The sequence below is a fragment of the Aquila chrysaetos genome, chromosome 5, assembly GCF_900496995.4.
Source record: "Aquila chrysaetos chrysaetos chromosome 5, bAquChr1.4, whole genome shotgun sequence".
In the NCBI taxonomy this organism is placed as follows: Eukaryota; Metazoa; Chordata; class Aves; order Accipitriformes; family Accipitridae; genus Aquila; species Aquila chrysaetos.
Window position 1 is genome coordinate 35,652,193 of NC_044008.1, and position 24,338 is coordinate 35,676,530.

The window sequence follows — 24,338 nt, forward strand, 5'->3', positions numbered from 1 at the left end:
CTGATGTCACGGCGCTGGGGTCGGGGGTGACCTTGGGGAAGGTGGGTCTGGGTGGAGGCTCCGCTGCACCGTGGGTTGCCCCGCTCCGCGCTCCTCCGAGCCCCACAGCGCTGGCGTCTCCAAATATTGCTGGCTTTAGGTGGTGGCCGTGTACCAGGCTCCCGGCGTAACGGGTACCAGAGCCGGGGGCAACGGTCCTTCTCCATCATTCTCTCTACCTGACCTCTGGTGGCACACAGCCACCAGTCGGAAGAGTCTCCCTGGCGAGGGGCAGTCGTCCCAAGGGAAAAGGAGTTCCCGGTGCCCACGGGGACCTCCGTGTCCTGGGCTCGTGGTTGCTGAGGTGGCCCCTGCGAGACACTGCAGCAACCTTAGAAGAGGGCGAGAAGTCGCCCTGTTCACGTTTCAGAGACCGGAGTGTCCCCCGCTACTCCCGGGAGGGCGCGTTACCTCGCAGTCCTGCCGGGACGCAGAACTGACACGGGCTCTCCGCTGCTTTCCCAGCCAGGTAGATAGGAAAACAAAAAGGAATAACATTTAGAGAGAGCCGGCCTTTCAGATGCCAGCCTGAGCTTTCAGTAAAGGAGTCTTACCGAAAATATTGTTGAAAGCTGTTTTGGGAGAAAGAAAGAAACTGAAGGAAGCCGATGCCTCATGGACGTCCATTCTCGTTTCATTGGTCTGTATAATAATAATTCGTGTTTCCATAGTGACATCCATCTGTGGCTCTCAAGTTACTTATCAAATAGTAATGAAGTAGGTGCTTGCAGCTTCCGTTGCAGGAATGGGGCCATAAACTTAACAGCACACCAGTCGAGCCAACAAAATACTGCCTCAGCTCTGTCTAGATGAATCATGATACGAAAGTTAGTCTTCAAGACAGAGGGATGTAGACTGATATTTAAAGGAAGCAGAAAACTGACAAATAGTTCAATAAAAGTGGTAAATGCTTTTATGTACAAGTATTAAATCTGGGAATAATGTGTAAGCGATTCCCTTCTTATTTTTAGACAACTCTCTCCTCTCTCCTTCCATTATTGTCTGCTAGCTTTGAATATCATACTTGAGAGTGAGTGCTGAATATCTACTCCTTCCACATGGCGGAATCAATTCAGAGAGGAAATTGTCCTCCGGATGTTTCTATTATTTGTGCAATTTATTCTAAAACTGTAACTCCACGTCTCAGTAAGGGCCCAGCTAGCTTAGTTCGCAACATAGTGTTTGCAACGTAAGTGGCTTCAGAGCAAAGCAGCTGATCATTTTGAATAGGCAAAGGGTGGCTGGAGGTTACGGATTTTCTTTCTACGGCAGCAGTAAGTCATTTTGGTTAATGAAGTCAGCCTTATTTTATTTATATGATGGAGACGTAGAATAGCCTAAATATCAAGTGTGGTCTTCAGGGAAGGTCTTAATGGATGGCAGAAAACGAAATTCACACGCTTTATGGATAGGAAAACTCTTTGGATTGTGTAGTGATACCACTGATCTGAGCAGGTATTTTACATGTAAAGGGGGAGACTTTGAAGTATTACAAAGGGAAATATCAAAGAATCAGTGTAGTTAAACATTGCGGCTTTGCAGCTGCAGTGGAGAGGTGGAATTCTGTTTCAGCAATTTTCAGTGTAAATGAATGCATCATTAATAGTATTATTAAAAAAGTCTCCTTCCAGCTCTTTAACCTAATTCCATCTGTCACTCCTCTGGAGTATACACTGGATTTAAGCTCACTCAGCTCTTGCTATGGCAAAATCCTCATTCTAGAATCTGAGTTTTATGGACGAAGGCGATCCTTTGGGCAGCCTTAAAGGAGATGCTGTTATTTACAGATAGGCAAGGTAAGGGAGAGAAAAGAGCACTTCTCCGTGAATCAGAAGCTGATCTTTTTTAAAACGTTTTTCTTTCATTACTCTTCTTTCTTGGATTTGGTTCACTATGTCGTACTTCTTCTCTATTTCTTTACACATATATATATATATATATATATATTTCTGGCACCCATTGTTTTTCTTTTTTTTTTTTTTTAGAAAAAAGTCCTCTCTGGTATCCTTTGTTTCTTAAGTAAATTATCTTGTCCTCTTTTTACGATGAGCAGGTGGTTTTGCTTCCAGTAACTCAGGTTATTACTGGACCCCTTCCAGTTCAAGAAAAGAGACTACAGCCTACCTGATTTTTTCTCCTATTGCAACATCAGAGGATGCTCTTCAAGAGTTGCATTTTTCTTGAGGAGGTGTTTGCTTTAGCAAAGATGGTGTCCGGATATAATTCTCAATGAATTGTATCCCTTACGCCATTTGCCAGAGTTAAAGCTGTCCATTTTCTTATGCGAGGATCAAGAAAAGAAGAATGTTCTTGGGCTATGCTAATAATTTGCGCTGTTAAATGAATTTTATGTTTCAAGGTCAGTATGATTATGAAAATTTAATTCTCCTTTGATTTTTATCAAAAAAGAGCTAGGTCATAGCTGTTAATCATTGTTAGAGAACATTACCAGTTTCTGTGTCTGTTCGTGTAATACATATGGCCTAATGTTTGCATAGCACCAAGGAGGAGGTTGGATAGGAAAATAGGACCTCATTGACCAACTGGTTTATGGGTCAAATGAAAGTGGGAAACAGGCTGTGTCCCACATAGGCATCTCAGTCCAAACCTGCATTCCTTGGCTTGCATGTATTTGTGAGCTGTGGTGCCAACTTTCATAATTTTATTGTGACTCTTGGAACATTTGAAGAAAAGTTTGTGGTATTCAGACAAAAGTAATTGGGATATAGGAGTAAGGAGATAATATTCCATGACTTGAGGAATAAGGATATTGGACAAACTGACTGGGGAACTGTATTTGGCTTTACAATCTATCACATATTTCCCATATTTCTTATAGCTCTTGGTCTTATAGTCAAGCAATCAAAATAATGTTAAGCTTTTATTGAAGAGCAAATGTCTAGCCAGGTCACGGTGGCTGACAAACTAGAAACAGTCCCAGTTTGTTTTTTTTTCCTTGCAGTCTCAAGATTTTTATTTCATAATATTTGTGTCTGGGGGGGAAGAATCATCATCATCAGCTTGTTCTTTTGTTGATTATATTTAATTTTAGTTTATGCAGTGTCTGTAAGTAGTTCCTTTATTTGTTATCTTCAAGGTCAGGCCCCCAGTTACATGCTAACATATTTTATTTTCAGGACCTGGTGCTTTCCTGTCTCATGACACTTGCAGTATTATGTAATCAGAGGTGTGCATTAAGAGCATTTGCTGATAAAAATTGAGTAAGCATTTCCAAAAGGATATTAACATAACTAGGGCAATTAAAAAAGTTCCCCAAAAGGAAGGAGGAAAATTAATGGAAAAGAATGGAGTCTTTTCCTTTGTGGTTGTAAGACTTAAGATCTTAAGAAATAGAATTAATGTTAATTCACAAAATCAGGAAGCACTAGAGAACAAACTTAAGCCTGATTTTTCTTTTTTAACTTAGCTGTTGATGGATTTTCTTTTAACTTGGTGTCATGGTTATTGAATGTGAGGTATTGAATGTATTTCAGTTCCACCCAACAAAAAAGCAGTGCTCTGAATAATAGTGTAAATCGTATAGAATTGGCTAATCACTTTAGACTGTAGGAAACTTGTACTTTTAAGTCAGCTATTGAAAAACTGCTGAAAGCCCAAACATTGCAGAAATTGGAATATTTCAGAATAGGTGGATTTGACATTCTTTTCATATGGTTACTCTGAAGGATAATGACAGCATCTGATTTTAATGGTCAAAGCATAAAACTCTGCAGACTGGAGTTGCCCAAACATGCAGGATTGTTTAAACAGTGTTTGCTTTCTTCCTGCCTGAATGTTTGTACCCCCCAAAAGAACATTTTCCAGTTGTTTTGACAGAAAGCTTGGTAGTTATTTCACTTTTGTCTCTCTTTAAGGTTTTCCAATGGAGGACTCAGCTGTAGGTGATGATCAAGGTGCTGTGGGAACATTCAGAAAGCACGTTGCACAGAAGACAGCTCAGAACACCTCCTATATTTCATGGCTTTTCTTATCTTTATATATTTTTAAAAGTTCTGGTCCTTTAGAATAGCTCATCTTCCCACACCTGCTAGCAGGCTCCTGCTGCAGCTTCAGGCACGACCATTGTGTAGTGCCCTCCCATCATATGGCCTCAGTGACCAAACTGTTGGCAGCACTCCCAAGTTGGGCGCTTCAGGACAGCACACATGACAAAGCGTTGTAATGGTGTTCAAAATGTGGTTGGCATCAAAGAACTTTAGCCATTTGCTGTCACTACAGTGGTGGTAACAACAGTGCAATGGTGTACGTTGCCTTTTGCATGTGTTCCATGCCATAGAAATTAGTAAAATCGGTCACAAACCAATACTACATCATCCCAAAAGATAGAAATGATTTTTTTTCACAGAAATAGATTAATTAAGATTTTAGTATTCATGCTTGCCACTCATCACTTAGACACTCTTGCAGTCTATGGTAGAAGCAAAAAGGAGACAAAAAAAGGATGAAATCTCAGTTTCTCTTGTATTACTTTCAAACTCATAGTGTCAACTTCAGCCTTGTACTTCTCAGGGCTTGTTTTCTGAATTCAAGAAATACTGAGAACAGATACAAATTTTACAGTACTAAGAACATGTGAAGAAACAAACCAAAAAGAACAGCATTTCTGTGCTGACAAAAATGGCAAAAGCATACATGCAGAATACCTATTTGATTTTTTTAAACAAAATCAGTTCCTACTGTAATATATTTGATTAGTATTGCAGATAGAGAAATGCGCTCACTTTCAGCGTGTGCTTTTGAAATCAATTGTATTAGAGTGGGTTTTTTAACCTTAGAAATCAAGTGCTTTGTGGCATTTTTTTCAGATCTCTGGGATAATTATATAAATATTTGTCAGTGAAGGCTAGAATTTTTGAAGTGATGCAGGACTATGTTCAAAATACCGTCTATAACAGCTTGGCTTCTGAGAGACGTAGCTGCTTTGTTGACCTTTGTGAGAGATGGAAATTGGAAACCTTAAAATGTAGGACGCCTCAACAGTTTGCCATGCTATTGAATTAAAATGCCATAGGAGTTGGGATTACTATATTGAGCTCCTATAGTTTGCATTTTTAATATGGCCCTCAGAGAAGGTTCAAAAAAGAAAGGAAAAAGAACAACTTAATGATGCAAATAAGCTCCCCATGGGAATGTAGGTGTCTGATTTCTTAACAATTGGAATTTTACGTGTTAAATTCCTTGAGAATTGTGCCTTTGCTTAGTACGCTCTCCACTGAACAAATCTCTTCTAGAAGTTAACTGGTTTTGCATGCTATGCCGGGGATGGATTTGGGTCTGAAATCGGGTACCAGACCCTGTGGTCTCAGCAATGCCTCCTGCTGATGTTACAAATGGGAATTGTTAAGCTATAAACTGCAAACTGGAACTGAAGACTGGTTTCAGAAGCAGCAAAAAATGTGCTTAGGACAGAGACTCAAGCTGGCTGACCAAGGGGGGTTGCATCTGGGAGGAGGTGGAGGGAACAGAATAGACTGTGGAGGGAAATTGGTGCTGGAAGCTGAAGAAGGCAATGGGCCTATCATCCCATTACCAAACCCTTTTTAAGACATATATCTTTATAATGATTTGTACGTAGTGTTAAACTAAAGGCTTCCCTTCTGCCCTGAGGAATTTGCAAGATCTCTGCTCATTGTATCACGCAGGGGTCCTCACTCCCTGTCTTCCATTAGGCAGCCTCTTTCCCTTCTCCTCACCAACACTACAAAAGGCACATCAGGAGACTCAATAGCCCATGATTAGAACCCACAACACCAGATTTTAGCAAGGAGTGAAAAGAACTTGTGTATTTTGAGACCTCTGGGTTGTATATTTAAGGAAAATAGGTAGAAAAGAATATGCCGTAATAGCGTGTACTTACAAAGCATGAAGTATGCATTGTATTTGTGAAGAATAGGAAAAAAGGAGATCCTGTTTTCTTGTTCTTGTGCCGATATAATTATGTTGGCTATAGGTAGTTTTTTTTTCTCATGTTTTTCTGATGTAGTTCTCAAAAAAGAGATGTTTTGATGTAGTTATGCTGGATATGAGGGTGCTTTATTTCAATTTAGCTTATTTCCTCATTCATACATAACAGCACTAGAGCATTATGAAAGCTGTGCATGGCCTGCCTCAGTTTTAGCTATATTATAATAGTGAACGAGGTTTATAAGCAAAGCTAATGAATGTGAGGGCCAAACTCACGAGGCATAGAAATCCAGGAAGGGCATTTAAAGCGGACCTAAACCCGTTGTGATATTTTCTCTCAGTCAAAGAATATGTCAGCGTTGCTTGATTGGCATTTCCTCTGTTCCTGTGACTCCAGGTCCGAGCTTGATCTCCCTTCCTCTTGTGCAGTGCCGCTGGGTTAAAAGGGGTTACTCGTGGTTTACACCCAGTAACGGCTGAAGAGACTCTTTCGACAGCTGCTCAAGACTTGGTTAGTTAGTCTTTTGGATCACTGGCTTTGACTTGCCCAATTAGTTTAAATGGAAATTATTTCTCATAATGATTATCAAAATGATTTCTCTGTTTCCAAACAAATACTTTCATGTGTCCGTCTTCTCAGTCCTTCTCTTCCCCTCCTTCTTTCTGTGAGAGCATTTTCCTTCTCACCTTTTATTAGAATAAAAAAACTCAAGGTAGAAGATCAAGTTACTATTCTGCTCTGCTCGTCCTACCGGCATACTGGGTTTTCCACACTAGAACTTGAAACTGTCAGAGACATGCTTACTTTTAGGACAGCTTTTATATGGCACAGTTGATGCTCCTCCATAGTAACCAGTATTTATGGTTTCTATAATGCTATTTTTACCTTCAGAGTTATCAATGTTTACATTCTTTACCCTTCTGTTTTTTAATTCTGCCTTTCAGGTGTTATGATTAGGGTAAAGAAAAAATGTAGCCTTAGAAAAATTACAGATGTAGAAGGTGAAAACAGAGTAGAAGGGAAAGAGTCATTAACCTGAGGAAATGCTATTATTTTGAGGAATTTCACAGAGGCAAATATCATCAAGCTAGCAGAGGTGGAGTAATGTGTCATATTTTCAGTCAGAGTGGTTTTCAGTTGTCTTCAGATTTTTGTTTGTTTGTTTTTGAGAAAGGAGTAGAGAGAATGTTGACCTTTGCTTTTATTATTTCTGTGTGCTAATTGTAGGCCATAGCAAGCTTTTTGTTGTTGATGAACAGTTGTGTTGTCTGATCACCCAATGGGTGTGCACTCTTGGCAGTGCTGTTGTGTATACCAGTATATTCATCAAACAATAAAGAAATGAATATGTTAATAAAGGAATGAATATGAAATATGATAAGAGGAAAAATTAACAAACAATTGAGCAACACAGTTCTCAAATATTAATACTGCAGCCTTGAAAATAAAAGGTGAGTGTTGAGTTTTAGCCTAGTGGTTGAGAATATCTTGACTTCCAGAAGTAATTTGCAAATACTGTAAAACACATTCAAAACCATTACACGTAACACTGTAAAATTAAATAAAGGGTAGAAATGTTATTGAGATTTACTTGAGTAATGGTGGCCTGTAACCTCAGTGGGAGCCGACGTGGACTCCGCAGTATGGATTTGTTCAGGTGGTTTAGTGGTGGGTGGGCGGGCAAAAAGGGGATTGTTCCTGACTTACGGCTTGTAGAGCACCGGGAAGCCCCGTGCCAGGCTGCAGTCTGCTAACGCATCCCACCGGGCGCGTTCGTGAAGTTGATCCGCACGGTGAGGGCGCCGGCGACTCCCTCTCACGTGTGCCGTGAAAAGGGAGCTCTGACATACGAAACGCGAATATGCCACGTGTACGTGGCTGCGTCCACTAGCACCCACCTGCATAAGGGAGTGTTGAGCCAGTTGACGGTTTCTAGCTCAGAATTATTTTTGCGATTAAAAAAATAATAGTGGCTTCCACCGTTATGCTTAATACTAAAGCCGATTGCTTTATGCAACCTGGAAAATACAGTCATATTGTGTTCATAATAGGATACAAAAGCCTGTCCTTCCCACGATGAAAATAAGTTCTTCTGAATGTGATAGCATAGAAAGGTGTTAATGAAACAAGATGTTCTTGCTTAACTAGGTAATCAGCTTGCACTTCTGGATATACTTTAGCATTGCTGAAACATTATACACCTAAAATGGTGACTTAAATCATATTGTTCTCAATGCAAATATATTGCAGCTATGAGGCCATGATATTTTTTTTTCTTGTAGCTATTTCCTGAAAAATTAGCAAAGCTATTGTAGTTGCCATGTCCAAGCTTACTTTTAAATTATTGTACTGAAATTGCTAGTCTAATAGAATAGGATTCTTACAGAATAGTGAATGATATGTTTTACTGAGGATTCAGAATATGTTTTTAACCTTAATAAGGTAGTTAGGATTTTTTTTCTTTTTGTTTTTTTTTCTTTTTGTTCTTTTCCTCCATTTACCAGTTTTATCCCAGGTGTATAAATACAACAGTTTTTGTATGCAGCACAACAATCTTGTGAAACCTAAATTAGCCACCTAAATTAGGATCTTTAATTTCAGTGTTACTGGATCCTGAGTAAGTAGGTTGTTATCTCTTAATAACTGAAGCTTAAATCCTACTTTTAAATCAATCCTCTCTTCTAACTAACACTTGTACAGGATGAAATCAGAAGTTATAACTGTATAGGCTGAACAGCTTATTTTATAAGTACTTTGAACAGCAGATATAGTTGTTTTATAAGCAGAGAATCTTGCATTCTGGTATAGTCTCAAAGAAGCATCTACTTGCTTCTCATTATGGCAACTAAATATAGGTAAGTGAGGAGATAGTTTTTCTAACAGAAATAATTGTATGTATATATACAAACACAGAAAGTGACACAAAAAATAGGAAGAAATACACAAAATGCTGCATACTAGGAGCTGAAGGGGGGGAAAGAAGAAAGCACTGGAAAAAGAAGTGTGGGTAAATTGGTTTGGTGTTTCAGGGAGTTCTAGTGCTGCAGTATGGTATTTACAGCCCATATTGATCTGCCACGGGTACCATAGGTACATGTAGATGTATTTTCCATACGATCCTTTTGACTCCTTTGGAACACTTCTATGACGAGGTGCATAGAAGGAGTAGTGGATACTGATGGATAAAAAAAGGAGATTGTTTCATACAAGGGGAACAGTGTGAAAGCAAGCATGGGACGGAAGGAGGGGAACCTGCCTGTTGGCAGTACAGGAGCGTGAAGAGTTGTAGAACCTGGACCCAGTAAGAAAACAAAGGGATCGAGTGCTTGGAGGGGGCATTTCGCTGCCATTGCTTTGACTTGGCACGGGAACTGTCCGAACTGAACGGATGACTCTTCAGTCAGCATTTAATAGTAAATTTAGCCCTCTGAAGAATGAAGGACTCCTGTAATCAAGGAAGGTTTTACTCATCCAACCAAAGCAGAGCAGGTTCTGTTTTCCAGTGCCAAGTGGCTAAGGTTGTTTGCTTCATAGCTGTTCTCGCTGCTCCAAAGGGGAGTTTGAACTGTTTGGTCAATCCCTGCTGGGTTCATTAACTTTGTGTGTTTGTTTCTGTTACCCCATTGAGAAGGGAATGGTTTGTATTTGTGTTCCTAAAAGATTGGACCTGAATTATTTAACCAAACCCCACTGAGCACGGAACCTTTTGTATTTGGTTGAACTCGTGCTCCCAGGGTCATTTTCATCTGCTTCTCTGACCTTGCCAGAGGGAATCCCTGTTTATTTCTTCATTTGGTAGAACTGTTTATCTGGGCCCTGCTGAGGATAGAAATGGGCTGCCTACTTTCTGCTGCAAACGGGAACCATGAGAGACTATTGCTTGTTGTAAAGACAGAAGAGCTTATGTAAGATGGTTTTTGATTTCTTTTTTTTTTTCCTTCGGAGAATTGGTAATTTCTTGTCTTGGAGGGTGTTGCAGTGATTCTTCAAGCAGGAGTGGGAAGGCTGGTGACAGCAGTGAGAAGACACAAGGTCTTGAAGGTAGAGAAAGAAGGGAAGGTAGATGATATTAGCTGTCAGGCTGCTAGGCTTTAATTCTCAGGCAGTCCAGCAATGCACCGACTCATTTTCTGCCCTGCTTTTGAGGAAAACCATGGTAGTGTGAGCTACCTAAAAAAACCTCTGTGCCTCAAAGTGGAGGGAATGCACAGTGCTCTCAGAGCGCTGGCTTTGATTTCAATCCTAAAATGGAGCAGCCTAAGTATTAGAGCAGATTGAGCAGTTCTGTTGTGGACCATGGGCTGACTTTTGGGAGGTGGTTTGTGTTACTGCTAGGGTTACCATCTGTAAAAACACCACACGTGCACAAAATAGCTGCTGCAGAGCTACAGTGAACCTGTACATTGATCTGAATCTTTTACCTGTGGTAGCTGAAAGTGTATTTATCTCAAATAGACATACTCAGGGTGGCTTGAAAGAAGTTGATTAGTCCAGAGAGCGAAAAAGAAAAGTGAGCTGTAAGGGAAAGGTGCTGCTGTTGCGGTATTCAGGCCAGCTGGGAGTTGCATAAAAATTTATCTGTCTCCTGAGGAGCCTCAGTTGGCAGGATTTGTGTGGATTTCTGCCCATAAAAATAAACCTGCTTTACCCTGGTAGAAGCTACAGCCAAGAGTTGATCCCTCAGGGGTGAAAGCTTCTGCCAGCACAGCTGCCCCTCTAGGCAAAGTAGAAAGACATTATACTGCACCCTTTAATCACTGTGGGTTATATCTCCTTCTTGTCTTTAAACAAAATTACTTCATCAGTTCTGAATACTTTTATCACTATGCTTATATGTTAAAGTAATATATACCCAAGTACAACTGTCATGTTCCCACTATAGTGTACACCTACATTTATTGCTTACTTGTTTTAAATGCCTCCTTTAATCATGGCCCAAATCTGGCTGAAAAGCTGAGTTACAAATATAACATATATTTAACAATTTATATATCTGTACATAAATCATAAACTTTCAAGCTGGAGACCATCTTGCATTTTCTTACAGGCTGGAAACAAATATTTTTTGCTTAACATAATAATTATGCAGCTACAAAGATTTGCTACGTTAAAGCTAAGAGTTATAGGCTTTCACAAGATGTATACCATTAAAAATTAAGATGCCAGTAAAGGCAGTAGTACCACTCCATTCAAGCTCATTTTCCTTTTCGCTTATATTTTGCAATGTCCTCATAGCATCCTCTCCCCTGTGAAGAACACATTTTATAGTACTCAGTAAGTCTCATGTACACACTCAGTTCCACTGAATTAGGCTCACATACATTATCTGATTTGACTAGAAAAAGATATTTTTCTACTCTAAAAAATACACTTGCCCACAAATAATTTATGAAAGACAAAGGAAGGGATTTGGTATGATAATCTAAAGTGATCTGAGTAAAACAGAAAAATTGCAAACATATATTAGTGAGTTGAACATATTTTGTCTTCACGTGCTACTGCAGTGTTTTAAAAAAGTAAGAGTGTTAGTGGCCAAGTTCATACTTCTTTAAGTCATTAGGAGATACTCAAATAATCATGGCTTAACTGTTCCCTGATGGAGTAGTCTTAAAAATTATTTTGAAGGTATTGCGTTCTTTTATTTTGTGTACGATTATCTGTATATTCATATAAATACATTTAAATACAAGATAGTGAGGACGACTGAGGGGAAATCGAGGCACCAGGGGAAACATGAAATATCAGTCTTGCGGTGAACAAGCCTTAAGTCAGTTACGGGGTGGTTTTTCCTTACCTTGGACTTTGTATGCTGGTATGTTTTTTCTGTTACTAGAGCTGTTAGAGCAAGGGGGGGTGAGAGCAGCAGCCTTTGGGGGATGGGGGAGGCAGAGCGGAGGGAGGGCGGTGAGCGTCCCACGGAGCAGGCTGAAGCGGCGGTCGCCGTTGGGGAGGGCTGGCAGACTAAGGGGCTGGTGGGGGAGCACGTGTTTTCCCCACAGTGCCATTGCAGTGAGCGCTGAAGTACAGGTGGTGAGAAGGAAACTACCGATATGTCCATTTAGCGACTCGTGCACAGGCGGTTTTTAACACACCGGTGTTTCTGGCTCGTTCTGAAAGGTGGTGTACGAGAGGGGAGAGTTACTGCCATTTTGGAGACAGGTGAGAAAATCTCTGTGTTTCACACTGACCAGGTACAGCAAGTCTGGTCCTGCTGTTGTCCATTCCTGGCCCTTTATGGTCTTCTCCATTCACTCCTTACTGTGCCTTGAGGCTAACCGCTGCAGAAGAGTGCTTACAGGAGAATCAGGCAAGAACCACCCCAAAAGGCTGTGTGCTGGGCAATGTGATGTGCAACATAGCTTTCAGATTTGCATTTTCTTCATACCTAACGCACTCAGACTTGTGCAGCGTCACACCCTATGGCATATCTTATTACTCAAGCTCTTGTGTATCTGCAGTTATCTAAGCCAACAAAGCTACTTCAGGCCTGAACCACAATACTTTATAAATAATTCACAGGGAATAGTTTTAAATTAATATCGTCCCTTTTTTCTGCAAATGGATCTACTATGGAATTCTTGAGCTTATTCAAAAAGACTTGGCAGTATCTCTGGCAAACTGTTACTGTTTTTCTGGTCAGTTGTGTGCAGTCCCACATACTATCTGCATCATCAGAGACAGCCCTAGCTATTTTGTTCCTTGAGTAAAATATATTCGGCTGCCTCTACTCCAACATTTGCAAGAAATTATATTTAATACCAGCATTTTTATAGAGTTTCAGAATGCCACATATTCAGCTATTATGAAATACAGTCTCACAAAGTTCCAGAATGATATGAGACAAATTATTTATGCATTATAAAAATTAATGTCTTATTAGCAATTTAATCAGTGCAGTCACAAATTGTCTCTAAAAATGCTGCCTCTCCAACTCTGCAGCTCTGGGCAACTGTCCAGTCTTTACATAAGGTAAGCTGGCCTCTACCTTGTTCTGTAACGCATTGAACATTGTTTCAAGTTTTAATTGGATGGTTTATGCAGTGACTTAGTTGAGTAAATTGTGAATTAAAATTACACATACAAAATTTGTCACTGTTTTTTTGTCTAACAAGGCAGAGGTTTGCTTTTGCTATATAAGACTTGACGATTTACTTTCAAAAAGGATACCATCAGTTGTCTATGGTATGTACATAAAGCATGAGATAGCTTATCTGCACCTTCCATAAATTTTCTTCTATGCAGCCATGATAGCCACAAAAAAAGTTCGTAATGCAACATTCCTGAGTTGCACATTTTACAAACACAGCAACAAAATATGGGTGTTGCAGCACATGCTTTTCAGAGACTCATTACTCGGCCAAACTGAATGTTTTTTTCTCAGCAATACAGAAAAGATTGCAAAATTTCAGATTTCAACACTTTACTGTTAAGCTGTGGATCTATTTCAAAGAAGATAGAAAGAACATTTTTAGAATCCAGAACATATATTTTTCACTTTGTTATTTTATAAGAGTTAAATAAACAAACAAAAAACCCCTCCTCCTACCTACCCCAAAACACCTAAGATTTAAAAACATTGGACTGGAAGAAGGAACTGGGTGATTATTAGTCAGTCCCCTGCAATACCAAGAAATGGTATTATGAACACAGAGGGCTGCGTCCATCCAAATGCAGAGTTCAGTAGCATAGGTATCTATAATTGAACAACTTATCTAGACTCACTTTATATAATGGAGAGATACAGGCACTTGTAGGCCACGTATCATTTCATTACAGCTTAGATGTCTAAAACAGGTCAGTGAGGTACGTCCCACAAGTTCATTTCTGCCCATCGACTGTAAGTGGAACCTAGGTATCCGGATCACATGCAGATGTCGGCACTGTCAGTGTCTAAATATGGCTGTGATGAATCCCTCCCTTAAATCAGAAAAAGTCACAAATCATGTGTAAGCCAAAAGATATCTTGCAGAGCTTTATTAAAAGCTTAAATCTTCCCTAAAATGTGAAAAGATAGAAGTATATACTAGTAGGAGAAACAGGAGAAGTGGAGATTGTCACCCCCTATCTGAGGTCTTGCAGGGGATTAGACCAAAAAAAAAATATAAAATTCACACCAACAGAAAACAGTTTGTGACCAAACCTCCATTATTAGAACAAACCGCTATATAGCTTTAAGTACTATTGCCAGTGCTAATGTAAAGCATTCTTTCAAGAAAATCAACATCCTTGGATTGTGACTGAAGGAAAAATTGTGCTGTAATATTAATGATATCACTTGGCTGTGTGCAAAAGAGATTTTTTTTTTTTTTTTTAAGTGTCTATTAATAAACGGACGTCATACTGAAACAGATGTTAGTGAGTAGCAAACCTGAGCTGAAGTTCAGATCGGCATCCAGACTGAATGGTTATGGTGAACATACTTCCGTTTTAACAGTTTAAACTCGCGATCCTGGAAGAAAACCTCAGCTTCTTTCTGGTGCCTGGCTCTCTTCCAGGAAGGAATGGTTAAATTTAATACGCGTGTGGCTCCGTGTGAGTGGGCAGCAAGGTGCAGTAAAGCAACAGCATCTAGGCACCCATCGCGGAGGGAGCTCTCGAGTAGCTGTCTTCCTGTTATTATTTAAAACCCCGCTGCCATTATTATTCACAAAATACACTGCCAGATTAGTCTCATATGGTGAGTTGACTAATAGCCCTCACGGTACCTATACGTTTTTACAGACAACGGTCCAAGAGAGTGTTAACTTTTCTTTCTGTCAAGGTGAAGCTGACCGCGAACGGCAGGCCGACTGCCCCGCGCCGGCCGGCTCCGTCGCGCCGGAGCGCGCTTGAGGGCTGGCCTTCGGGGACACCGCGGTGGTACCCGCTCTTCACCCCTCTTTCTGCGGCTGCCTTCCGCAGACGCAGAAATCTGGAAGGCAGAGGTGGTTTTCTCTTCCCCGGCCTGGGGCGGGACGGGGATCCTGTGGAAGGAAGGGCCTGCCACCCAAGGGCGCGGTGGGGGGGAGCCTCGCGGCTGACAGAGGCGAGAGGCCGAACGCGGGCCGAAACGCAGGCGGTCAAGATGGAGCGGAGGGCGTCCAGCGCGAACAATGCCTCGCTTCCTATTTCTCTCCAAGAATAGGAAACGCGGTGGTGTTGGCACCGCAGGGTCTCCGTCAGAGTTCAGCAACCCGTGTTAGCCTCCTTTTTTGTCCTCTTCTCATGCGCTTGTGTCAGCAAACACGTTCCCTTCCTGCCGTTGTCCTCAGTGCCGAGGCGGAGACCTCTCGCAAACAGTCCTCCCCACAGTTCGGCGTTAGAGGCTTGCCTATCGCTGCCACGTCTTATCTCCCACAGATTTCATCCTTCCCGAAGGAACCGTTTCAGATTCAAATTAAAGTTTTAGACAGTGCAGAGATCAATTAAATGATAATATTTTCTCATGATTATGCCGGTCTTTTTCTTTAAGCAACCCTCGTATTGGGTGTGTATCCAGTAGTTTTAGAACTTGTCTCACTTTTCATGCGAAATTGCCACAGGTATTAGAAATGCAGATCATCGTTAGCATCGTTATTTTCAGATAAATTAAGAAGTTCATTGAGAGAATTGCTTCTTTCCCTGTGAATATTCAGAGTGGTAGGCAGTGAAAGTAACAGCAGTTTGCTCATAAGATCAGTCCCAGAGACTCTCTAGAATTCCCAAAGAAAGCGCTTCTGAGAGCTCTGAGGCTTTAATATCAGTTGCACAGTGAATATCTAGGATGAGAAAAAGTTTCTTTTTTTTTTTTTTGACCTGAGTCGGCAGAATGTTTTTCCATTTCATTTGGCCATGCAGTTTCATCCCTTCCAGCACTTATTTGGTCAAGGCAAGTATGGTGTGTGAGACTGGTGAAAAATAACAATTGCAAGGACACGTACACCTTTTTGTTTGCTTCTCCAACAAAATAGTTAAGGTCATTTTTGCAATTAAAAAGGAAAGGCTTTTGATGTGAACTTGTAAAAGCATTTTGCTCAGAATTCTTGAGTGAAGTTATGATCTGGTCTAAGGTACAACTTGTCTTTTATGTATGCATTTATTTTGTCATCAGTATTGCAGATGATTTGATTTTTTTCTATAAAAAAATGGTGAGTTTTTGTAAAATTTAAGATATAATGGAAAATAGTTTTTGGAGCTCTGAAGCAAATTCTGCATTATCTCCAGCAAAATACAGCTTTTTAAATAATGTAGTGGCTAGCATTGCTTATTAATACAAAGAAGTTTCTCATTACTCTATAAAGCCTAATGTAGTATTTTACTATGCCTGTTAATGGAGCAGTCTAAAAAAGTCTAAGTTAATTGCATATTTACTGTTAATTGCTGGACGATTTTGTTCAAATGAGAAAAAAATTAGACTTTTGCAACACTGAGTGCCTCCAATTTTGCTTTTAAGCTTCTGCTGATGATCTTTAGAGCATTTTTATTATGTTTTTAATTTGTTGAACAAAGTCATATTAATGCTGATCTTAACTTACTATACGTTTTAAAAGGCAGGTTCACACCCAGCATCTCAGTACACACTCCTGTAGCCTTAGCCACAATTTATGTTCAGGTGTCCCCAGATATTAGCACTCATTTTAAAGGCTATAGCATCTAAATAGACCTTTGAATGTACACAGAGGATGATAAGGAAAAATCCTGCATGTCAGACAAAGAAACTGCGAAAGAGACCCTAAGAGGACGACGTAATGTTAATAAACCAAGGATGCCCTTCTGTGGGATCGTGTTCTGAATGTTGAGCTTCACAATTACCCCTTCCACCTCAGTAATTTGAGATGCTTGTTGGTTTGGCAATTGGTCACACAAAATAAACTGTCCAAACATCATGTGTGATAATCAGCCAATCAGGTCTCCAAAGAGTCTTTAAATGTTCAAACTGAACAAAGGCTCTGTACCTATCAAGTTCAGATTATTGTCTTGGACAGCAGCTCTCTGCCAGGTAATGTGCTGTTTTTCTATTTCCTTTTAGCTTTACTTAGTAGCAATAGGTAGTTTCAGATTCCTGTGGTAATCCATGCAAAACTAATTGACTAATTAAATGCAAGACAAGTCAATGCGCCAGCTCACGTTGCACAATATTTGCTATTGGCTTTTTAATGATTATCTAGCATATATTGACGAAAGAGTGTGAAGAACTTCAAAGAAGAAATATTCTTACACTCTGTCTACTCCTAAGAAGTTATAACAAGTATTAATGACTGAATGGTGACACTCCCCAGTCTTGTCAGGCTTTATAGATTTGATTGACACTTATTGTTCATATATTTTGCCAACATATCTGAGCAAATAAAGAGTTCAAAGATGAGTCTTCTAAAGAGAAACTTTAAAGAAAGGGAAGCATCAGTGTAGTTCAGGTTGGATTTCAGGGCTGATTGACATGAAATGTAAATCAGAGTTAGAGTGAAGGGTGTGCTGGAAGTGGTTCTGTGACTATGTGGCTTGGATTGAATTAGAGGAATGACAGGACAGTGATAAAGAGTGCAAGCAAAGTGTTTGGCAGAAGCACAGCTTTGAAGAAGCTCAAGAAGCTCCCAGCTAATATGGAAAAAAAAGATGAATGAGGGCAGGAGAAGATTTGAAGACAAGTTGGACATAGCTGAGGCAATAGGCAAGGTAGATGATTGCTGTGGCAGCATGTGTGGGAGTGAAGACTAGAGCCTGGGCTGACAGGGAGAATTAATCCCATGTGTTCTGAAGTAACTCATAAATGCAATATCAATTTTACTTACAAGACAAGTCTTCATGATAAACATCTTATTTTCATAAGGATTTGGGAGGGCAGCCATAACATAATCCCCCTGCATGAAACCCAGCGATGGAAGGAAGGCTGTTCAGCCTCACTGGGCACTTACACAGTTGGTTCTTCTGCAGTGCCAGAGATTTTTGTCATGAAGAATGAGGGGTTGCTTTAAAGCAAGCAATGTGGGTGTATATTTCACTGACACAAGTAACTCTCAGTCTTTTACAACCTCAGAACTCAGTGTCCTATGCCTTGTTTTAGCGTAGGCACTTAAAAATTACTGGATTCCTTTGACTGAAGCAAGAGCAAAAGTAGTTTCCAATTCTGTTTTTCATATATAACAACCCCTCTAAAATCTCCAACCAACCTAAACAGTTTTGCCGATAGTATTTTGGAGAAAAATTTACTGAGTTTATTTCATGGGGATAACCTGGTGATTTTTGGTGCTGTTTTTGTCATCCCTGTTATCAAAGTTTAAAGCCTCAAGGTCTAATTCTTCGCTTACTGAGCTCAAAACGGAGCGCAAAGTTGTCTTTGATTTCACTAGAGCAGTCTGATGGCTTAGGGGCCGGAATTTTGGCTGTCATCTTCGCAACTCTTCTGACATCAGAAGCACTGTAATGGCTTACCCCGTAGTAAGGCTGTGGACTTAAATGGGTCAAACTGCAAAACAAAACCTGACAAAACTGGTCAATGGTGGCAGTCTTCACGCTTGCTTCCAATGGGCATTTTTATGCCTTTCTTTATATTTTTTTCATTTGTATTTGCTCATTATATGATAAATCTACATGAAATATTAGTCATAAATTATTTACGAGAAAAGAAAATATTGGAGTGATCAAAAAATAAGTAATATTTTGTTTTTCACCAGTGACCAGGACCCCAGCGTATATTCACATAGTCCCATCCTCATGTAGAACTGATGTATTGTAACTCTCCAACAGTAAAAAGAGTCACTGGCCTGTTAGTAAAAATAGGAGATAACAGAAAGGTATTCCTATGGCATAATGGTAGAGGTCCCCAAATCGTTGCATAAAGGAGTCACGTTTGAACAAGTGATTTTTCGTGATGCTGCATGCAACCGTAGTGAAGTTTCAATATGAGGAAAATTCCTTTTGCTTTAATTTACCCCCTAAAGAACTGTTTTTCAGATTGTCACACAAAATTGATTTACCAGTAGAACTCCCTATCCCCTTAAACAGTTATAAGATGGAAAGAAATTGAGGGGAAAAAAAGCCAAATCGGCCTGTCTCTTCTCCGCAAAGTCACAGCAAAAGGAAGCACTGTGCTTGACCCACATAAAAGAAGAAAGCAGGAGAGTGAAAGGTGTGTGTGCAATGTAATTACAGACATAAAACAATCACTGCATGATGTTTAAACATTGCTTTATGGTGTTTCCACTGAGATATTCCGTTAGTATGTGATGATAATGAATCATGATTATACTTCACTGAGAGCTCTTGCCATGACTGCATACTTTTCTGATTTTTTTTCCTTCCTGTGGATTGCACATGGAAACAAGGAAGAGAAAATACTTGAAGAACATAGCCAGAATAAAAGCAGCAAAATTATACTAGTACTTGGAAGTGGACAAACTTTTCAACACAGTTTTATTTCATTTTGTCAATATTATTTTATTCAAGTTAGAAATGCAGCTTTAAATATAGTCTTGTGGGGAATGTGAAAGAATGCCTGGGCAGCACATATGTGTTGACAGAAGTGGGGTTTTTTAAATTCTTTTTTTTCCACTTCTGTAGACATAGCTTGTCTATAGCAACTAATCTGAGAAAGAATATTTTCAGCTAAAGAGAAAGATCGAAACAAGACAAGTGCTTCTTTACTGGTAAAGCTCTCAACATCTATACAGCATCTCAGTTCAGCTGGCAACATTTCTCCCAGATCTAACTCCTACACGCTCAGATGGGAAGTCTTTAGAGCAGGGAAAAGTGCCATCTGGTGATTCAAAACAGTACAAAACTGATGGAATCAACTTCTTGTAGATGACAAATGGAACTGGTCATCAACCTCAAATAAAATTGCCATATGTGATGTTTGGTCCTGAAGATCCTGAAAACCGACAAAACACTCAACTGTCTCCATTATCAGATTTCTATTTAAAATTTTATTCTTTCATGATACTGCAGCAAATGAATATTGTATGTTTAGCGGCATAATTCATGCATTTCTGTAATCACAAAAATGTCAGTGTATATGTGTGCTCATACAAAACTATATACCATATATGCCAATTATCTAAATTATGAAAATTTTAAATGTACACTTATATTTGTCCTTTTACATTAGATTTTGAACTCTGATACAGGGATTGTGATTTACATGGATATTATATGGCACATACTGTACAGTAACAATAATGTCTCTTGTATGAAGAAACTAGAGAAACAATAATAGGTTAGAATAATAATTCTAACTATTTTCATAATAAGTTAAACAAAATATTTGATAGTTGATAAGCTGATGATGTGCCTTTAACTGGAGGCCTCAAATTTAAGAACAGAAAGACCATGAAAAAGGGAAAGGGTAGGCTGTGACTTTGCAGAGAAAGAGAAGACATAAAAATGGCAATATTTTATTCAGCGAGTTCAACTCCTTTTTCTGGGAAGAACTGTATCTGGTTTATGTTCTGGTTTGTGGTGAGGGTGAATTAGTAGCTAAGAGAGTAAGGTAAACTCAATACTAGCTCACTACATTTGTTTAAAGGCTCACATCTGTAAACATTTAGTCTGAATATTAATTTTATTTGCATGAGTACTCTGAGTATCCTGTTGATTTTTATAGACCACATTATGCAAAGTTGTTGAGTTTTTCATCAAGACTCCCTTTAAGAGGCTTATCAGAGTGAAACATAATGCTGTAGGGTCTAGTAAAAATATGCACAAGTACTAAAAAGCTGTGTGTAAGCATTCATAAGAATAACTCCTCTAGTTCAGATACTGAAATATTCGTTGATAATGAGGAAGAAGCTGTAAAACATCCATTCATGTTCTTAGACAGATTTTCCTTGAAGTCAGTAGGCATTTCAAAAGGGTCAGACTGTATACGTATTTCTGTAAACTGATCCTTCAGTTTAAAAAAAAAAAAGGAAATACGTAATACCGAAATAGCATTTAATGAATATTAGACCATATCCATTTTTCTAATTAGTAATTTAGAACGTGTTCAAAAAGGATTTACTACAGACTTGTGTTTATACATCACTGCTAATATATATCTTTTTTACTTGAAAGCCATTTTAAAAGAGAAAAAAGGCATGAAGAAAAAAAATGTCCTATTGAACACTTACAGCTCTGAATGGGATTGTACAGACATCTTTGGCATAAAATTTCTAATAAACTGCCAAGTATGAGCTCAAGGTGTCTTGTCATACCCTGTGAAGTTAAAACACTTTTTGTACGCAGTGCCACGGACGGTAATGCAAAGAAGCAGTATTTCTCAGCCAAATCCAATTTTGTAATCCCCTTTAACTTGCTTGTTACATTTTGTATATTCAGGTATTAGTTCAGCTTTTCCATTAGTTTATATTAGTGCCTTGTGATGTAAACCCTGATGTGAAGCTAGCACTACAAATTAATACTGTCCTCTGATTTTCTGTGTATGACATGGTACAGATAACTTTATCCATAATAGACAGTATCTCTATTTTAAGGAGATAAGACCAGATGATAATTCTTTATATTGACACACAATGACTAGTTGGGTCAGGGTGAGTTTGCATAGTGGAATGAGCTCCCTACAATTGCGTCCAGTCACCTTCATAATGAGAAATGGCATAAATGTTTAATTCATTCATTTCTTTCCACTCAGAAGGTCAAAATGAACTGGTATCTTCATTTCTGTTTCTATAAGTTTTCAAATGAGTTTTACTTTTTCGTTTTCAAGTAATATTTAATTTGAAATATCAAAGGAACAAAATTAAACTCTAAGTGTCTATACAAAGTTAAGAGAATGAATAAAAGATAAATTCAGTTCATTGTAAATTTCAATAACAACAGTCTTAATTTTAATGCAGCTTAACTATTTTAGAAGTCAGTTGATGGTCAAAGCCAATGTTACTGTAAAGCAGAATGAGTGAAAGCAATCATCCTTGTGGTGACTGGGACTGATGATGACCTTTCTGCATTTATCATGTGATTAGAAAAGCAAAGAATTTTCTCCTTCCAAGGACAAGAAATCAGGTATATCAAGTTCTGTTCAAAAAAACGGCGAAGGTTACAGCATGCTTTCACCTTATCTTAAACAAAAAAGAATTTAAAGAACTGACTAATTAATTTCCAGTGCAAACAGCTGATCTGAACTATAAATGACTGGGCTTTTTAAGGAGTAGATAGACAATTTAAGAAGTTCTTTGAATTCTAGGACTTGACTGTGGCTTAAAGCCAGGCCTCCTTTGGAAGACCGGTGCTGCATTAGAGTTAGAATTCCTTCTGGACAGCATGTGCTGCAACAGGAGCTCTACCAACCTGCGAGATGGAACAGCATATCCCCATCTGTTGCTGGCCAGCTGTCCTGTACATCCCCCTCCTTTTCATGAGATCAGCCTGACAGCAGTAGTTACGCTCTCGAGCCATCGTGCAGCAGAGCCGCGAATGTGAAACAAAAGGGGAAGGTGCACGTCTTCGCAGTCGTTTGCCTGTCTAGAATTCAGTCCCTGCGTGTGTTGGGGTTTCTAGCTCTGATCCAGAAAAAATACTTAGCGTGTGTTTGTTCCGCTGAATCGCTGAGGGGTCTTTTCCTAGAGAGAAGCATACAGGAGAGATAGTGAGATTGTTTACTGAGGTTTGTTATAGGGAATATCGTTGGAAGAATTAAGTGCTTTCCTGGTAACTATTGGTTTACAATGCTTAGTAGTTAGCAAACTATTTTATATTTCATTAAATTTACTGTTGCCTTGTGTCAAGAGACTCTAAGGTCTAACTCCCACATTTGGGAATAGTAATTACTGTCCCTTTTTCAAAATGGTTAATTTTGCAATACGTTCAGGAAATACTCTGACAGTGACAGCAAAATGTGGCAGTCCACACAGTGTCTTCTGAAATCTAGACCTGTGAGAGAAGGATAAAATACCGAGAAAACACCTCTTCAATGTTTGTTCTGAGAGAAAGGGATGGTGACATGGCTGTTAGGATTATTTGAGGAGTAGGATTTCTAAGGGAAGGGTAGTGGTTTTTTGTTTGTTTTTTTTTTTTTTTTTCCCTAGGTTTCAGGCATGGTTCAAAGTTTATTTAGGGAAGTAGAATGGTATACCATTCACTCTTTGTGGATTTGCCTTAAAAATATGCATCATTAAAGAACCTAGGTGATCATTTCTTTGAGTAGCTCCTCATCCTTGTATAGTGAGAAATAGCAAGTAGTCGTTACCTACTAACCTTCTCTACATCGAGTTTTTACAGCGTCACAGACATAGAGCAGCAAGAATGTGTGATTGATGTCATTATATCATCTTTAGATTGACTGGGAAGAGCCTATTTCACTTTATTCTGGGCGGCTATCTGTGGTGGCTGTATGAAGCGTTAGTTCATTTTTCCATTCTCCCTCCCTGCTATCAGATTCATTAAAGCTGAAGCGCTTGCCCTGGTTGACAATAAACCTCAGGTATTTGTGAAAGAAGAGTGTGCTAGAAATGGATATTGCAAAAAAGGGATACTCATTAGATAACATAGTGTGAACGTTTTTGGCTTGGTCTTTGTGTTTGTTTTGCAGCCTGCACTTCCTTGGGAATGCAGACATGGAGACATGCCGGTGCAGCCTGGGTGCCCAGGTTGCTGGCGGAAGGGCAGCCCCTGGCAGGCTGTACGCAGCAGCCAGCGCTCCCAGAAGAAGTTAGGAGGTAACTCGCGCACACGCCTACGCTGCTGGCTAGCCTTTGCCTGAAGACATCGGAATTAGGGCCCCAGGAGAAGAAAAACTTAATCTACGTTGTAAATGGCAGGTTGACGTAACTTCAGCCTGAGGTCATTATAACTTCAGCTGACGGGCTGATGGTGGTGTGCAACTCCAGCGATCTGCGCTGGTAGTGCGCTAGGTCGAGAGAAGGAGGTAGGAAAGCAAAACTACAACAGCTGATCTGTGGGAAAGTGTGTCTTTTTGAGCCCCTTAGGTTTTGTCCCTTTGCACAAAGGGGACGATGGCAGGCATGAAGTGAGGGGAGACCTTGAAACATGCAGTAGAAAGGCAAAAGGACTGAGGAGGTATGTGGGATGAAGAGAGTATGATGTACGTGACCATACAACATGAAGAAGGCTCCATGAGAGGCGGCCAAAACCCCCTTCTTTTTGGTGTTCTCTGGACTAGGACAATTGAGATGGGGCTACAAGAAGGAGAATCAGCTCTTTTGGGGCATGGTTATCTGAGCTGAGCTACTCAAGCTGTGAGAGGGAAAGCCATCCCCCTTCTCCCCACATATTTTTATAACAACCACTCGTCTTAAGAGTAAAAGTCAACATTTGAAAAGATCTGTTTGAATGAGGGTGAAATTACACCTGCAAATCAGAAGACTAAGCATAGTGTGAGGAGGAAGCGATTTTGCATTTTGTGCACCTTCATCCCCACAAAACAGGCACTTAAAAGAAAGATATTTAATAGTGAAATAAAGAA

General features: G+C 39.6%; 1 protein-coding gene across 3 annotated transcripts in view; it reads left to right on the top strand.

Annotated features, from left to right (window-relative positions):
* Nucleotides 1-24,338, top strand: part of SLC16A7 (solute carrier family 16 member 7) — a 77,216-nt gene that overhangs the window by 639 nt on the left and 52,239 nt on the right. The window contains exon 1 of one of the 3 annotated variants that reach the window (XM_030014942.2): nucleotides 63-679. The exons of 1 other annotated variant lie outside the window; for it this stretch is intronic. The gene's annotated coding sequence lies outside the window, so the exon portion shown is untranslated. Of the gene's footprint in view, nucleotides 1-62; nucleotides 680-16,885; nucleotides 16,923-24,338 lie in introns of those variants that run through there. One more of the 3 variants, XM_030014941.2, reaches the window with a different exon arrangement.